Source organism: Macaca fascicularis, chromosome 4 (assembly GCF_037993035.2).
Source record: "Macaca fascicularis isolate 582-1 chromosome 4, T2T-MFA8v1.1".
NCBI classification, from domain to species: Eukaryota; Metazoa; Chordata; class Mammalia; order Primates; family Cercopithecidae; genus Macaca; species Macaca fascicularis.
In genome coordinates this window covers 117,289,357-117,304,370 of record NC_088378.1, presented here as the reverse complement: position 1 = coordinate 117,304,370, position 15,014 = coordinate 117,289,357, and positions in this window count along the sequence as shown.

Below are 15,014 nucleotides of genomic sequence, written 5' to 3'. Positions count from 1 at the left end.
TCTATACATCTCCTCTGTATAACCTCCACCCTCTGGCAAGCAGTTTAGCTCCATGCTTCCCAAGTTATTCCGTGAAAGACTTGTTGATATGATTAGACTCTGTGTCCCCACCCAAATCACATCTTGAATTTTAATCCCCATAACTCCCATGTGTCAAGGGTGAGACCAGGTGGAGGTAGCTGAATCATGGAGGTGGTTTCCCCCATGCTATATATATTTTCCCCCATGCTATATATATCTGGTTTTATAGGGAGCTCTCCCCACTTTGCTTGGCACCTCTCCTTCTTGCCATCTTGTGAGGAAGGTGCCTTGCTTTCCCTTCACCTTCTGCCATGATTTCAAGTTTCCTGAGGCCTCCCCAGCCATATGGAACTGTGAGTCAATTAAACCTCTTTCCTTTATAAATTACCCAGTCCCTGCCAGTTCTTTATGAGCAGTATGAAAACAGACTAATACACTTGTCTTCTGAGATCATAAGGGGAAAAATGTCTAGTTATATTGAATTTAAGCTATACATGTTGTATTGTATTCTCTACTTGAAAGATGCACAGTTCACAGGTAGGCTGTTGGGAAATTCGGCAAGTCTAGCACGGCTGGATTTCAGTCCTCACTCACATCAACCATGCATCCTTTGTGGTGGTCACCATGTTCAATTATACACAATGGCTCCACATATGACTGCAGACTCTTTTCTCCTAAAAATTCCCATAACATCACACACTATCTAGTCAATATTATTACATGCCTGCAGGGTGTTAGTTACTGTGCTAGATATTTGAAATATAACAGGAGACCCCCAAGGCAGACAATCTCTGCCCTCTCTTAACTCACAAACTACTCTTTTGTAAAACGCATTTTGGGAGATATTGGCCTAGATATAGTTTTAAATAGAAAGTTACATAATGAGCTTTTAGAGAGAAGCTGGAGTACTCTGAGTTTTAATATAGCAGTGTGCATTTATCCTTATCTGTAAATCACCTTTGGTGCCACTATCAGAATGTAACTTTAGGCTGGCTATAACTTAGATCTGAGCCCGTTTGAAGTTTCTTGTGACAGTGCACTGGCTTATAAAGTCAAATGCTGTGCCATGTTAATGCCATGAAAGTATGTGAGAGAACATTTTCCACTTTGTCCCAGGACTCATTTATGTAAATAAGTTATCTCAAGGTTTCAGTCTTTGTTCAACACAGGCTATTGTGAGTAATGATCCCTAACTTGCCAGCTTTTGTTGAGCCATAGCAGATAGGTAAGCCAGCTACAGTTCCATGGATAATCATTTCCATTGGGTCCAATGTCCCTGCCCATTAAATAAGAGGGCAGGAGAAAAATTTGGAGGTGATGGGTAAGTTTATGGTGATGATTTTAGGGGTATATACTTATCTCCAAACTTACCAAGTTGCATACATTATATATGTACAGCTTTGTGTATGTCAATCATACCTCAACAAAGTGGTTTAAAAGGAAAATTCACTTTATGTGTAAAGCTTGTCTTATTATATTAGTGACTGATTGAGAGAGCCTCATACTGGCCAAGTTTTAGTATTTCATAGTATCTTCTGTAGCAATCTTCTAAAATGATTTTATTCTATTGTATATAATAGAATATTTTTAACAAATGCATGCCTAATGAAGCATAATAATAAAAGGAACACTTGGCAAATGAAAGATAAAACACTATAGATATAGTTTTACCGAACTGGGTACTCTTTACCTATTCCATTGCTTTGCTTCAGTTACAGAGAGAAACACTATCCAAAATTTTTGTTTATCATTTTAAGTAGATTTATTATATATTTATAATACCTAAACAATCTATTGTTTAATTTTACTTCATTTTAGTTCTTCAAAATTGCAGTCATTCTGCATATAATATTCTTTAACTGTCCAAGATTTACCTTTGTAATTGCGTATAACTATGGTTTATTTGTTATGGTATTCCATGTCAGGGAACATTTAGCTTGCTGCTAGGTTTATTTTCTATTGTGAACAAAGCTGTTACGAACATTCATGTGTATCTCTTGGCAAATGAATACATTTCTTGAGTGTGGTGGTTCTACAAGTATGTTTCTGGGATTAGAAGCATTGATGCCAACCACCCATGAGCTGTCAGAAATCCAATTCATGGGTCCCAACCTGAACTAATAAATAAAAATCTCTGGGAAGGGGTACAGAAAACTTTAATAAGCCCTCTGAGTGATTTTGATGCATGATAACATTTAACAGTCATTACTGCATGACATATATACATATATATTAATATGTATAATATATATGCATATGATAAAATTGTTGTGTTATACCATATCTAGATGTTGAATTTTGTAAAATAATGACAAATTGCTAACCAATTTGTATGGGTACCAGTAATATATTTGTTCCCATTAATTCTCATTCTAACAATGGATATTTTCCAATCTCTCAATGTTTTCCCTTCTCTTAGGTATAAAATTATATTTTATTATGCTTTTAGTGGGGAGACACAGAATGAGACAGAAAGAGACAGAGACAAGAAATCAAGCACTATTTTGGAAGATCTTATTGCACATTTTTGAAATCTGTTATTTTTTACTTAATAATCCCTATCTTATATCAATAATCTTCTATCTTATACTTACTTCATATTTAAATCTCCCTGTCTTCTTTATTCTTTAATTTTTAACTACTCCTTTTTTGTTGGTATATAATATTTGTACATACAGAGTACACGTGATATTTTCTTACATGCATAGAACGTGTAATGATCAGGTCAGGGTATTTAGAGTATCAACTTCCTTGAACATTTATCATTTCTATGTACGGAGAACATTTCAAGCTCTCTCTTCTAGTTGCTTTATCCAAACTCAGATCAAAACCTTATCCAAACTCAGATCAAAACCAGAATGATACATTTTACTTATAGTTATATCACTTTAGGCCACCTTTTTAAAACGACATTAATTGTTAAGAGACAAGACCAGTCATCCCATGGCTAGGGACTTTTTTCTTCTTCTTTTTAAAAATAATTAATGGGGGCCGGGCGCGGTGGCTCACGCCTGTAATCCCAGCACTTTCGGAGGCCAAGGCGGACGGATCACGAAGCCAGGAGATCCTGGCTAACACGGTGAAACCCCGTCTCTACTAAAACTACAAAAAAATTAGCCGGGCGTGGTGTCGGGCGGCTGCAGTCCCAGCTACTCAGGAGGCTGAGGCAGGAGAATGGCGTGAACCCGGGAGGCGGAGCTTGCAGTGACCCGAGATCGCGCCACTGCACCCCAGCCTGGGCGACAGAGCGAGACTCCGTCTGAAAAAAAAAAAAAAATTAATGGGTGTTCAATTTTGTCAGGTGAGTTTTTCTTGAGTCAAATAGTTACGCTACACGTTGTTCCTAAAGATTTTTTTTCTTTATCCTTTCCTTGCCAGATTTTGATAGTAAGATTGTTTGAAGGAGCTGGGGGAATTTTATCTCTTTTGTTTAATTATTTTGGAGAGATTATATAAGGTCATAATAATTTGTTTATTGATAGCATACTCAATAAGCCCATTAAACCACCAAGCATGGTGTTTCCTGAAAGTAAAAATCTTAAATTCCTTATTGAATATCTTTACATAAGTCTTGCCAAGCTATCTTTTCTTCTTTAGTGAGAAGGCATATATATATATACACACATATATGTATATACACACATATATACACAGATATTTACCCACACGTAAATATGTATATTATATATATAAATTTGCCCATTTCATGTAAGTTTTCATATTATTAGAATATATTAAGATCATATATTGTACATAATTATATCATAGTATTATTAATATTGTTTTAATCTTGCTGGATCTAAATTTGTTTCTCGCCCTTACTTCTAATGTTGTTTATTCTTTAATTAGGGAATTCTCCTCCTTTTTCTTAATTTCTGAACAAGCTCATCGGAGATTTATCCATTCATTTTTCTTTTCAATGAAATAGGTTTTAGTTTTATTGATACTCTCTATTGTATCTTTGTTTTCAGTTTAATGACTTATTTTTATCATCTTTCAAATTCCTTAGAATCTATTCTGATAATTTTTTCAAGCTTCATATGTTGGACTCTTGGCTCATTAATCCTTAGCTTTTCTTATTTTCTTGTCTAGACATTTATGTAGGTTGCTCTCTAAATGATCCCCTCAGTATAATCATTGCTTCCTGTAGCTCTTTATAATTGTCATTACTCAATTTTTAATAAAAGAAAGCACATTTTCTGAATAGCTAACCCTGGAGAAAAGTTGTGTCAGTTCTAGTTATATTTGATTTCTCATGTACTCTCTCAGATCATCTTTGCTCAGTAAGTTTCCAAATACAATGTAGAAATAATTTAATAGTATAAATGCAAACTATGTGATTTGATTACCTAACTACACTGATGTACTTTGTGTTGCAAGAAACATATTTTATTTATTTAGGTCTCTGATATCTATTTGAAACTGGAAAATTCACAGTAGGCTACTTCGGGGGCTAGTTTACTTATACAAGGGATGTTTTAAATGACAGGTCACTCACTGTGTCCAGACTGCTAAGTGGTAGTTCATTAATTTTAGGTAAAAACATTCTTTTTTTCAAGAACTGCAAGATATAGATTTTTTTTCTTAGCAAACCAGGTTCCCACAGAGGCAAAGGAAGTGGAGTAGCAAAATGTTACCCGAGATGGAAATGACTTTCCCATTTAAAATTCTGTTTCAAATTTTGTAGCATGTTATATTTCTCTTTAAGGATTTTTAGTATTTTGGTATGTTAATGAACAAATATGTTACTAGTGAAGAGATATTTGCCTAAGATGTAAGGTTTATTCATATCATTGTAATAATGTAGGTAGGTAATTGCCATTTACAATCTTTTTAGCATTTAACCAACTCAGTCTAATTTATGCTTTTGGTTTATGATTTCATATGGCATGAGGTATCTTTCTTAGGATATAAATATTAGTTTAGATTTGAAATAGTTCCACAGGTAGACAAGATCTCATTTTTATTATTTGATAGAATATTTTATATGTTGACATACATACAAACAATGCTTAAAAAGATTATATGCTTAAAATGATTAATGCTTAAGATGATGACATAGTTGAATAAGAACATTTTTCCTACTTTAATGCAGTGGTGAAAGACACTTGTGAAACACATAAAACTGGGCTACAATCTTCTTTATGAATATTAAATTACCAGGTACAGTAGCTTTGAAACCTTATGGAAGTTGCTAAACCTCTATGCCTTTATTTATTCATATGCAGTTAAATTATTATATTAATCTTACTAACATTTACTGAACTTTTGCTGTACACTGACTGGTATGTTAAGAGCTGTTCATACAGTCTCTCGGTTAATTTAGGAGGCATTCATGCAGCTGAATAAAATATAATTTAAACAGTAAAGGAGTAAATAGCTCCTTTACTAACCTTGGACTTTTCTCCTCATCCTAGCATGATGGTAAGTGCGGTGAAGGCAGAAGGAAGAGAACAAGATGTTTCAAATAAGTCTTAGAATCTGTTCTCTCACTCCCTACAATCACATCCTGCAGGTGGCTGTTCGCCCTCCAAGTCATCCTGTGTGAGGCCAGCGTCCACATTTTCTGAACCAACCATCAGGATGCCTGGTTGGATATGTACAAATGTACTTAGGGAGACAGGAAGTTGTTCTAGTTGACATTACGACTGCTCTGGAAGATCTAGGACCGATGAATACTCTGTCCATAGAGGTCTCTAAAGAGAGAGAGATCTACTTTCCTCTGGTTTTTAAGTAATTCACTAAGGAATGCCAGTGGCAGGGAGGTGGGGTGGAGAATGAGGGTTCCCAATTGCCAGACAAAATCTGGAAGTAATTATTTATGATCTTATTTTAGGAGATGGCAATGGGAGTGTCTGTCTTCCAGGATTCTCAGGCTTGCTGCAGTGAGCAGGAGGGACTGAGCTTTAATTTGCTGCCAATGGTTTTAATAATTCAGTATCTTTTATGGTGAGAACACACATATGCATGTGCACACATGTGCACACATATGTGTGCCCACGCTCACACACAGTCTTTTTTGGAACTTTGGTGGTAGAAATCTTTTTCATGTGTACGTCTGGAATTTTACTGAAGTTGGAATTTATCAAGGGCCTGCTCTGTGTTACATTCTCTGCTAGGTACTGGGAATATTTTGGGCGAAAAGTCAGAATTCAGCCCTACTCTTACGTAGCTTTTGGTCTGGCATGAGAAAATAGATATTAAACAAATAATTATAATAAATTTTAGGGATATTATGATGGAAGAAGTTCACGGGACTATACGTAGCTGTAGCAGGAGGAATTGGTATGGTTCAGAGGGTTGGTGAAGGCCCTTTCAGGAAGAATGCTTAGATTGATACCTGAAAGGAAAGTAGGAGTAGGCCAGAGAAAGCAAGGCATAGAGAGCAAGAAATAACGTTTTCGGGAGGTCTGGCTGAAGGAGTTATCTGAAAGAAATCAAATAGAGATTCATTCATAAGTGAGTGAGAGAGAGTGGCAGGGAGGGGGCTAGAAATGTGGGCAATGGGCCGATTGTAGAGGGTTGTATCGACTGTGTCAAGGAGTTTTGCCTTTATCCTAAAAGAAATGAGAGACTACGAAGGAGCACAATGGGGTGACGTAGGGTGTCATGGGGTGGGAGGAGGAAAGGACTAAGGTAAGTTTAGAGAAGTGACAGAGGACAGGTCCATGCCAACCATAAAGGCCATGGTGAGGAACTCGGCTTTTATTCTCAGGCAATGGGAAGCCATTGAACGACTATTATCTTAGTGACTGCTATGTGGAAAATAGGTTCTAGGGGACTAAAGAGAAGGCAAAAACCAGTATGCAAGCTATTTCATTAGTCTAAATAAGAGGTAATGGACTCATATCAGGGCAGTAACTAAGGAAGGAGTGATAAAGAAACTAGGAAGAATGGGGACATAATTAAGAAAGATTTTAGGTTTTTCCTTGATGAAATAGGCTGATGATGCTGTCATTTATGGAGATGGAGAAGAATGAGGAAAAGCAGGTAATAAGGATGAAATTAAGAGATCACATTTGGACATGCTAAGTTGATATGATTTCAAGTTTTCCACAGTCCTAAAGTGACATAAGAGATTGAAAGGCCATAATGGTTGAACTAGTTTACAATCCCACCAACAGTGTAAAAGTGTTCCTATTTCTCCACATCCTCTCCAGCACCTGTTGTTTCCTGACTTTTTAATGATTGCCATTCTAACTGGTGTGAGATGGTATCTCATTGTGGTTTTGATTTGCATTTCTCTGATGGCCAGTGATGATGAGCATTTCTTCATGTGTCTGTTGGCTGTATGAATGTCTTCTTTTGAGAAATGTCTGTTCATATCCTTTGCCCACTTTTTGATGGGGTTGTTTGGTTTTTTCTTGTAAATTTGTTTGAGTTCTTTGTAGGTTCTGGATATTAGCCCTTTGTCTGATGAGTAGATTGCAAAAATGTTTTCCCATTCTGTAGGTTGCCTGTTCACTCTGATGGTAGTTTCTTTTGCTGTGCAGAAGCTCTTTAGTTTAATTAGATCTCATTTGTCAATTTTGGCTTTTGTTGCCGTTGCTTTTGGTGTTTTAGACATGAAGTCCTTGCCCATGCCTGTGTCCTGAATGGTATTACCTAGGGTTTCTTCTAGGATTTTTATGGTATTAGGTCTAACATTTAAGTCTCTCATCCATCTTGAATTAATTTTCGTATAAGGAGTAAGGAAAGGATCCAGTTTCAGCTTTCTACTTATGACTAGCCAATTTTCCCAGCACCATTTATTAAATAGGGAATCCTTTCCCCATTTCTTGTTTTTCTCAGGTTTATCAAAGATCAGATGGCTGTAGATGTGTGGTATTATTTCTGAGGACTCTGTTCTGTTCCATTGGTCTATATCTCTGTTTTGGTACCAGTACCATGAACAGTGTGGGGATTCCTCAAGGATCTAGAACTAGAAGTACCATATGACCCAGCCATCCCATTATTGGGTGTATACCTAAAGGATTATAAATCATGCTGCTATAAAGACACATGCACACGTATGTTTATTGCGGCACTATTCACAATAGCAAAGACTTGAAAGCAACCCAAATGTCCATCAGTGACAGACTGGATTAAGAAAATGTGGCATATATACACCATGGAATACTATGCAGCCATAAAAAAGGATGAGTTTGTGTCCTTTGTAGGGACATGGATGCAGCTGGAAACCATCATTCTCAGCAAACTATCGCAAGAACAGAAAACCAAACACTGCGTGTTCTCACTCATAGGTGGAAACTGAACAGTGAGATCACTTGGACTCGGGAAGGGGAACATCACACATCGGGGCCTATCACAGGGAGCAGGGAGGGGGGAGGGATTGCACTGGGAGTTATACCTGATATAAATGACGAGTTGATGGGTGCTGACGAGTTGATGGGTGCAGCACACCAACATGGCACAAGTATACATATGTAACAAACCTGCACGTTATGCACATGTACCCTAGAACTTAAAGTATAATTAAAAAAAAAAAAGAGAGAAATTGAAAGGCTGCTACTTACCAAACACAGACAAATAAACGGTAAGAGTGGCCTCTAAGCTTGAATGAATTTGACAAAGTAAAATAGACTAGAGATTGACAATCGCAATGGATTAAGAATGGTTCTGCCCTAAACCAGACAGGAGAAGTAGCATCATGTTCGCAGATGCCAGTATGAGTGGGTGTAGATAATGAGCTCCCCCTGCCCTGCTAGGATCCAGTGAATGCTAAATAAGTCCAAGGAATTGGCTGCCTCCTAGAATGCAATCAGGGAAGAAATAAAACTTCAGTTAACTCATTTTGAAATAGAAATGGCAATGTTTAACAAAGAATTATCTAATATCATATTTTTTTGCTTATAATACTGAATGGACAATTAAAATAGAAATTAAGTCATATTATAAAAATATGAAAACATACATTATATGTATGTGTGTGCATACGTGTATGTAGATATGGACGTGTGTATGTCTATACACACACACACAAATACATGTGTGTGTGTATATTAGCATTGTTGATTGAAATCTTCTGGAGAGAGGATACTTGCATCCTCAATTATGCTTACTTGAGTGATTGTTCTCAACAGATATTTAATATATGCTTGCTGATAAATAACCAGTATTTTTAATCACAGACAAGGTAAATGAGCTGCTGCAAGGTTTTGGTGAGCTTCCAGTGTTTGGCCAAGTTTAATATCAGTAATGTCTGTAGAATGAAATAATTATAATTAATAAAAATACCAAGAAAACAAAAACATTGGGTTTTAATACACCAGGAATTTAAGCCTAATATGATGCAAATAAATACACAGACAATTCTTACTAAAATTTAGATGGCCCATTCCTTGGCTACATATATAAATATTATAAATATTTCAGGTTGATGAAACTATGTGTTCTTTTGAAATTTGTGCAAGAATAAAACGTCTAATGACATAAATAATCAAAACTGACCACTTCTGCTATTTTTGGTCTAAAAAGTGCTAAATCAACTATAAAAGGTTGATTTTAAAAAAAGAAAAGAAAAAAAAATCAAACTTCTGAAATGCCATGCTTTTTCGTTCATATAAACACTAAGTAAAATAGCAGAACAGCATGAGCTCTGCCTTTTGACTTTGTAATGCTCTGTATGAAACCTAATTTAGACTTGCGAAAGATTATATCATCACCAGAACTAGCTTTGTACTTAAAGCATTAATGAGAAATGAAGGACTTTTCAGTGAAGTGTAAAGAAAAGATCCTTAGAAATGGGAGCGAAATAAAAGATGAAAAGACTGATTTTGGCTCTGTGGGGGAATTGAGAGCTCATGCAAAGAAGGCATTACTTACTGTGTTAATTACCTAGCAGGATCATCAGAATTCTTCTCCTGCACCTTCTCAGCATTACTCTATGTCCTCCTACTTCATTTTCTGGAAACAAATTTAAACCTGTGAATAGCTTCTGTTGTTGAAGTCACTCAATAGTTAGTAAAATAAATAGTACAAACACAGAAATGACAGTTTCTCCCCAGTACGGGTATTGCCCAAGCAAGAGTGCTGGAAGTATGTTTATAAGTAAGTGAGATATTATGCTGCCCCTATATTATTATAATTTGAACTCCTTGATGAGCTATTTCAAAACCCAATTGAGAGAGATGTGCATAGAAAAAGCTGTGCTGCAATTAAATACCATCTTTAATGGTAATTCAAAATAATTATCTGTATCTATTTCTTAAGAAACCAATCATCAGTGAACTGATACTCTGTACTATCTCATATATTCTAGAGTGTGACACATAAAAATGATGAACCCATTTGAAAAATGACAATTGACTTTGGTACAAAATATTGTGTATATATATATATTATATTGTTTTATGTAAATATAAAATACTGTCATAACAATATATATTGTTTTATATATAAAACAGTATTTTATATTTATATTAAATAATATTTTAGATAGATAGATAGATAGATAGATATAGATAGATAGATAGATAGATATGCCTGAACATCATCTTCCTGAAGAATCAAACAGGCCAAATGCGATGCATTTTTCTGGGACCTTTCTTGAATGAAATTTGTATCATTTAATGATACTGTTATTAAATTAAATTTTCCTTTATTTTTTGAAAACTGGGTAAAAGTAAATTTTTTTGCTCTCATAAAACAGAAAGCTATCTCAAATTAGGGTAAGCTAGCTAGGACAGTTATTGATTCATGAAACTGGGAAAAATAGAGGTGGAGACAGGCCTGTGTCTGGGTCAGTTGAATGCAGAACCTAAGTGCTGACATTGTCATACCCTCTCTCACTCACCTCTTTATTGCTGTGTTTCTCTGCAACTCTTTGAGCTTTGGCCTCATTACAGACAACAAATAATAATGATGATGATGAAAATAATAATAAGCAGGCTTTATACATATTGCAAGGGAATTAGTCACTCGTGGCTTCAGGCTTTCAGCCTTCTAACTTAGTGATCACAGAGGAATAATTCTCAACGTGTAGTCCTTGGACTAGTGGCAACAGCAACCTCGAAACTTATTAGAAATGTAAATCCCAGGATCACATCAGACCTGCTCTGAAACTCTGGATCTGGGGCACCTCACCCAAGTCTGTGTCTTAACATTATATTCCAGGTGATTCTGAAGGATTCTAAAATTTGAGAAACATTGCCCTAGAGAAAAGAATGAGTGTCTCCTCTTTCAGCATGCAGCAGTCTCAGAGTGGGATTCTTATTGGTGTGGCTTCGATCATGTTCAAACTTTTGAGTGAATCACTAGATGCAGAAAAGTAGAAAATGGTAGCAATGTTGGCCCAAAGCATATGTTCACAACTCTGGACAGGAGAATGACATGCTGTGTTTAGAAACCCCTTCCGAATCACATGGGTAAAGCAAGAGTAGAAACTATTCTCAAAGTCAGGCAGTGTTGTTACGTAATAAAGGGGGAAAGTGTGCAGGATTGATCAAAACACAGTAGACCTTCTCCAACTCAAAAATGATCACAGTTTAATATTTATCCCATAACATTTCTTGCAAGAAACACAGAACAGGTACAGATGCTACTAATTATATATTACTAACATTCTTGGGAAACAAGAGTCATGTATTATTAATGTTACCTTTTACCACTGTGGAAAATTACAACATATAAAGGTTAAATGACTTGTTCAAGGTTATTCACTAATTATAAAGGCAAAACTAGACTAAATTGTACAAATGGGCAAGCTGGGAAATGTACTCTGTTGCTCAATATTTTGCTATATATATATATATATATATATATATATATATATATAATATAGTTTTGTAATTTTAGCAAAACAAAGTTTTGCTAGTAGTTTTGCTAGTGTGATCCTATGGTTGATAACATCTGGATGATAACATTCTCCCCCTTACCTGGTTATTTAACTTTATGTAACTCAAACAAAATATGTAGAAAAGAGAATAGATTACAGGTTAGATTAATTAGCCAAGGCAAAAGAATATGTCTTTATTGATGAAGAATATCTCCTAAAATTTGAAGCTATTGAAGCCACCTGGCAATAACATCCTTTGAAAAAGTTGTACCACAAAAATCCCAAAAGCTAGAAAGCCTACATTAAAAGAAAACAAATAGTGTTTATAATCGTACCTTAAGTCTAATGAAAGTTCAACTCTGAAAGCACAGAGAGCAGCAGGCTTCATTAATCATGTCACTGTCAAACAGATGTATTTCAACTAATTCCAATGATACTTTAACTCTTTGAAGAACATAATTTCAGAAATTTACTTTGATTACCTTTCCAAACAACTATAACTAAGATATATGAACACTTCTAACTTTACAGTTAAAAAATAAAGCTTGCCTGAGAACTTCTTTACAGGAAATTGCCTAAAAATCAATAAGCTATGGGACATCTCCATGCAAAATCTTAGAGGATGGTTAGGATTTATTTTTTTCTCCTGACTTGCTCTATAGATTTTTACAAATAAGAGTGATATTTTTGCAAAGGTGTAGTAATCATCTATCATTCAGAGATGTCCAAAATCTTTGGAAAATTCACTTCATGTTTTAAGAGGTCTCTCTATGTAAACATACCGGATTGAACGCTGCATTCATTCAATAAAGGTAAAATTAATAAAACTGTATTCCCCAATTTCCCTTCCCAGACAAATGCTTTAGGTTCCTTCAGTGAGATGCAACTTCCTTGAACTTTGATTTGTAATTCAGCTATATGACGAAACAGGCTCAACATGGAAAATGTACTTTGCTGGTCTGAGTAGAATCAGAAACTCCTGTTTGCATGGTTGACAGCAATGACAAATTCCTAATCAAATCAGTTCAGCATGGTATTTCTGGGGCTGGTAGTAGGTAATGTGACAGTTTCTTGAATTACAAATCTCAACTGTGGCAGAATCAAAGTTGTTCTGGTGCCATTAGGGTCAGGAGAATTCTCCTCAGCCCAGTTCTGTGGTAAGAAGTGCTCCTAGCAATGGAGTTTGAAGCTCAATGATTCTGTGAGCATCCAGTATGGCTTAATCAATTCTTTTCTACTTAAACTAGCTAAGGGTCCAGCAACTAAGGACACTGAACAATCTAAAAAAGTAAGGCATTCTAAAAGATAGTTGCAGATGTAACTGTATTGGAATTAATTTTTACCTTCTCCAATACTCTGTAAGTGCATATGTTGAGATTAATTGGATTGAACATTAGCAAGGATACTAAGGTGACTCATGTTTTTCAATGTGTCCTACTAGAATAAACTTACCTCTACTCTACCAAGAAGAAATATATTGTGTATTTTTCTTTCCTTTTCTATTGGACTGGTGTAATATTTCTTAATGCTTATTTTATCACAGGTAAGGATAAAAGGGAACTATGTTAGAAGGGAAAAAACAAAGTATTTAAGGGTTAAAAAGAAATGAGATATCATAAAATGTTTGTTTAGGAATTATGAAGTTCCATATCGCATTCCCTACTACATGATTTTGGTGGGGTCACTTTATTATCTGGGAGTTAGTGTGCTCTTCTATAAAATAAGGAAAATAATTCATTTTTCTATCATATTGGAACATTGTGATAAAAAGTGGCTTTCAAAATATTTGGCGCTGAAAAGAAGTATGACTTATCCTTGTGTCTGAGCAATGTGTCCTCCATAAAACAAAAGTCTCTTTCTCAAAAACAAGCAAATGGATGGTTCAAAAAGAAAACTATAGGTCAATACCCCATATTGTCTTTTGAAATGTAAATAATTGTTATAAAGAAGGAGAATATAATTTCCAATGGAAAAAAGTAAAAATTATTTTGAAATGTATTTGAATGTAAGAACTGAATAGAGCCAAATCATTTAGTCTATAAGAAAAAAAACCCTAGAGTTTTTTGGATGCTTTTATTTGATTTCAATTTTGGAATCTTGAGCTAATATAAAAATGCAAATCAACAATCTTCCATTTACTTATTTATTCTTCTTCCATAAGGACTAAAATCTTCAGACTTATACGCATGGCTCAAGGTAATTTATGTTTAGGGATACAATTCATCTACAAGGAATGATAATTACTCAGGATTAACTGAGAGTATATGTAGATCCGAATTGGTGTGGTGGCTTATGCCTGTAAAACCAGCATTTTGAGAAGCTAAGGTGAGCAGATGACTTGAGTTCAGCAGTTCCAGACCAGCCTGGACAATATGGTGAAACACCATCTCTACTAAAAACACAAAAATTAACCAGACATGGTGGCATGCACCTGTGGTTCAAGCTACTCGGGAGGCTAAGCAGGAGGATCACTTGAACCTGGGAGGTGGAGGGGGGTTGCAGTGGGCCAAGATCATGCTGCACTCCAGCCTGGGTAACAGAGCAAGTGAGAGACTGTCTCAAAAAAAAAAAAAAAAAAAAAAAAAAAAAAAAAAAAAAAAAAGTATACATAGATTCTGATGGCCACTTATGAATAAATAGAAAAAAATTAGCTACACTTAATATAAAACTAAAATAACCTGAGTTACACGTTACTGTAAGTCTTGGGATTATGAGGTTGATCAGGAAAAGTGAGAATAGAGAAAAAATATTAAACATTCATTTTCTATATTCCTTAAAAATTTAAGAAGAAAGAGAAAACTCTGTTATAAAAGCCAAATATTGAAGGTTAAGTTATACTAAATTTGAAACTTATTTCTAAGATATCATAAAAAATGAAAAACTCTAACAAAAAGCAGAATAAAACAGAGAAAAAAATGACAGGTGGTAAGGATGAAAAAAGAAGAAAGGAATAAGAGTGAAGAAAGGGAGCTGAGTGAGAGTGGAATGGAAAAGAAATATGGTGATAGGGAATAGCTCAAATTTTCTGCTGCTCAGCTGTAAGTCCTTCCACTGATTTTTATCCAGCCTATTCAGTAAATATTGATTCAGTGAGAACTCTAAATATTGGGTGTACAAAGACTTCGTGAAAGTGAAGATGGGAAAATAATAACTCAAATAAGTGTTGAGAACAAAATTATTTGGCTCCACAAAGGAAAAGAATGATTATCATTTAGGG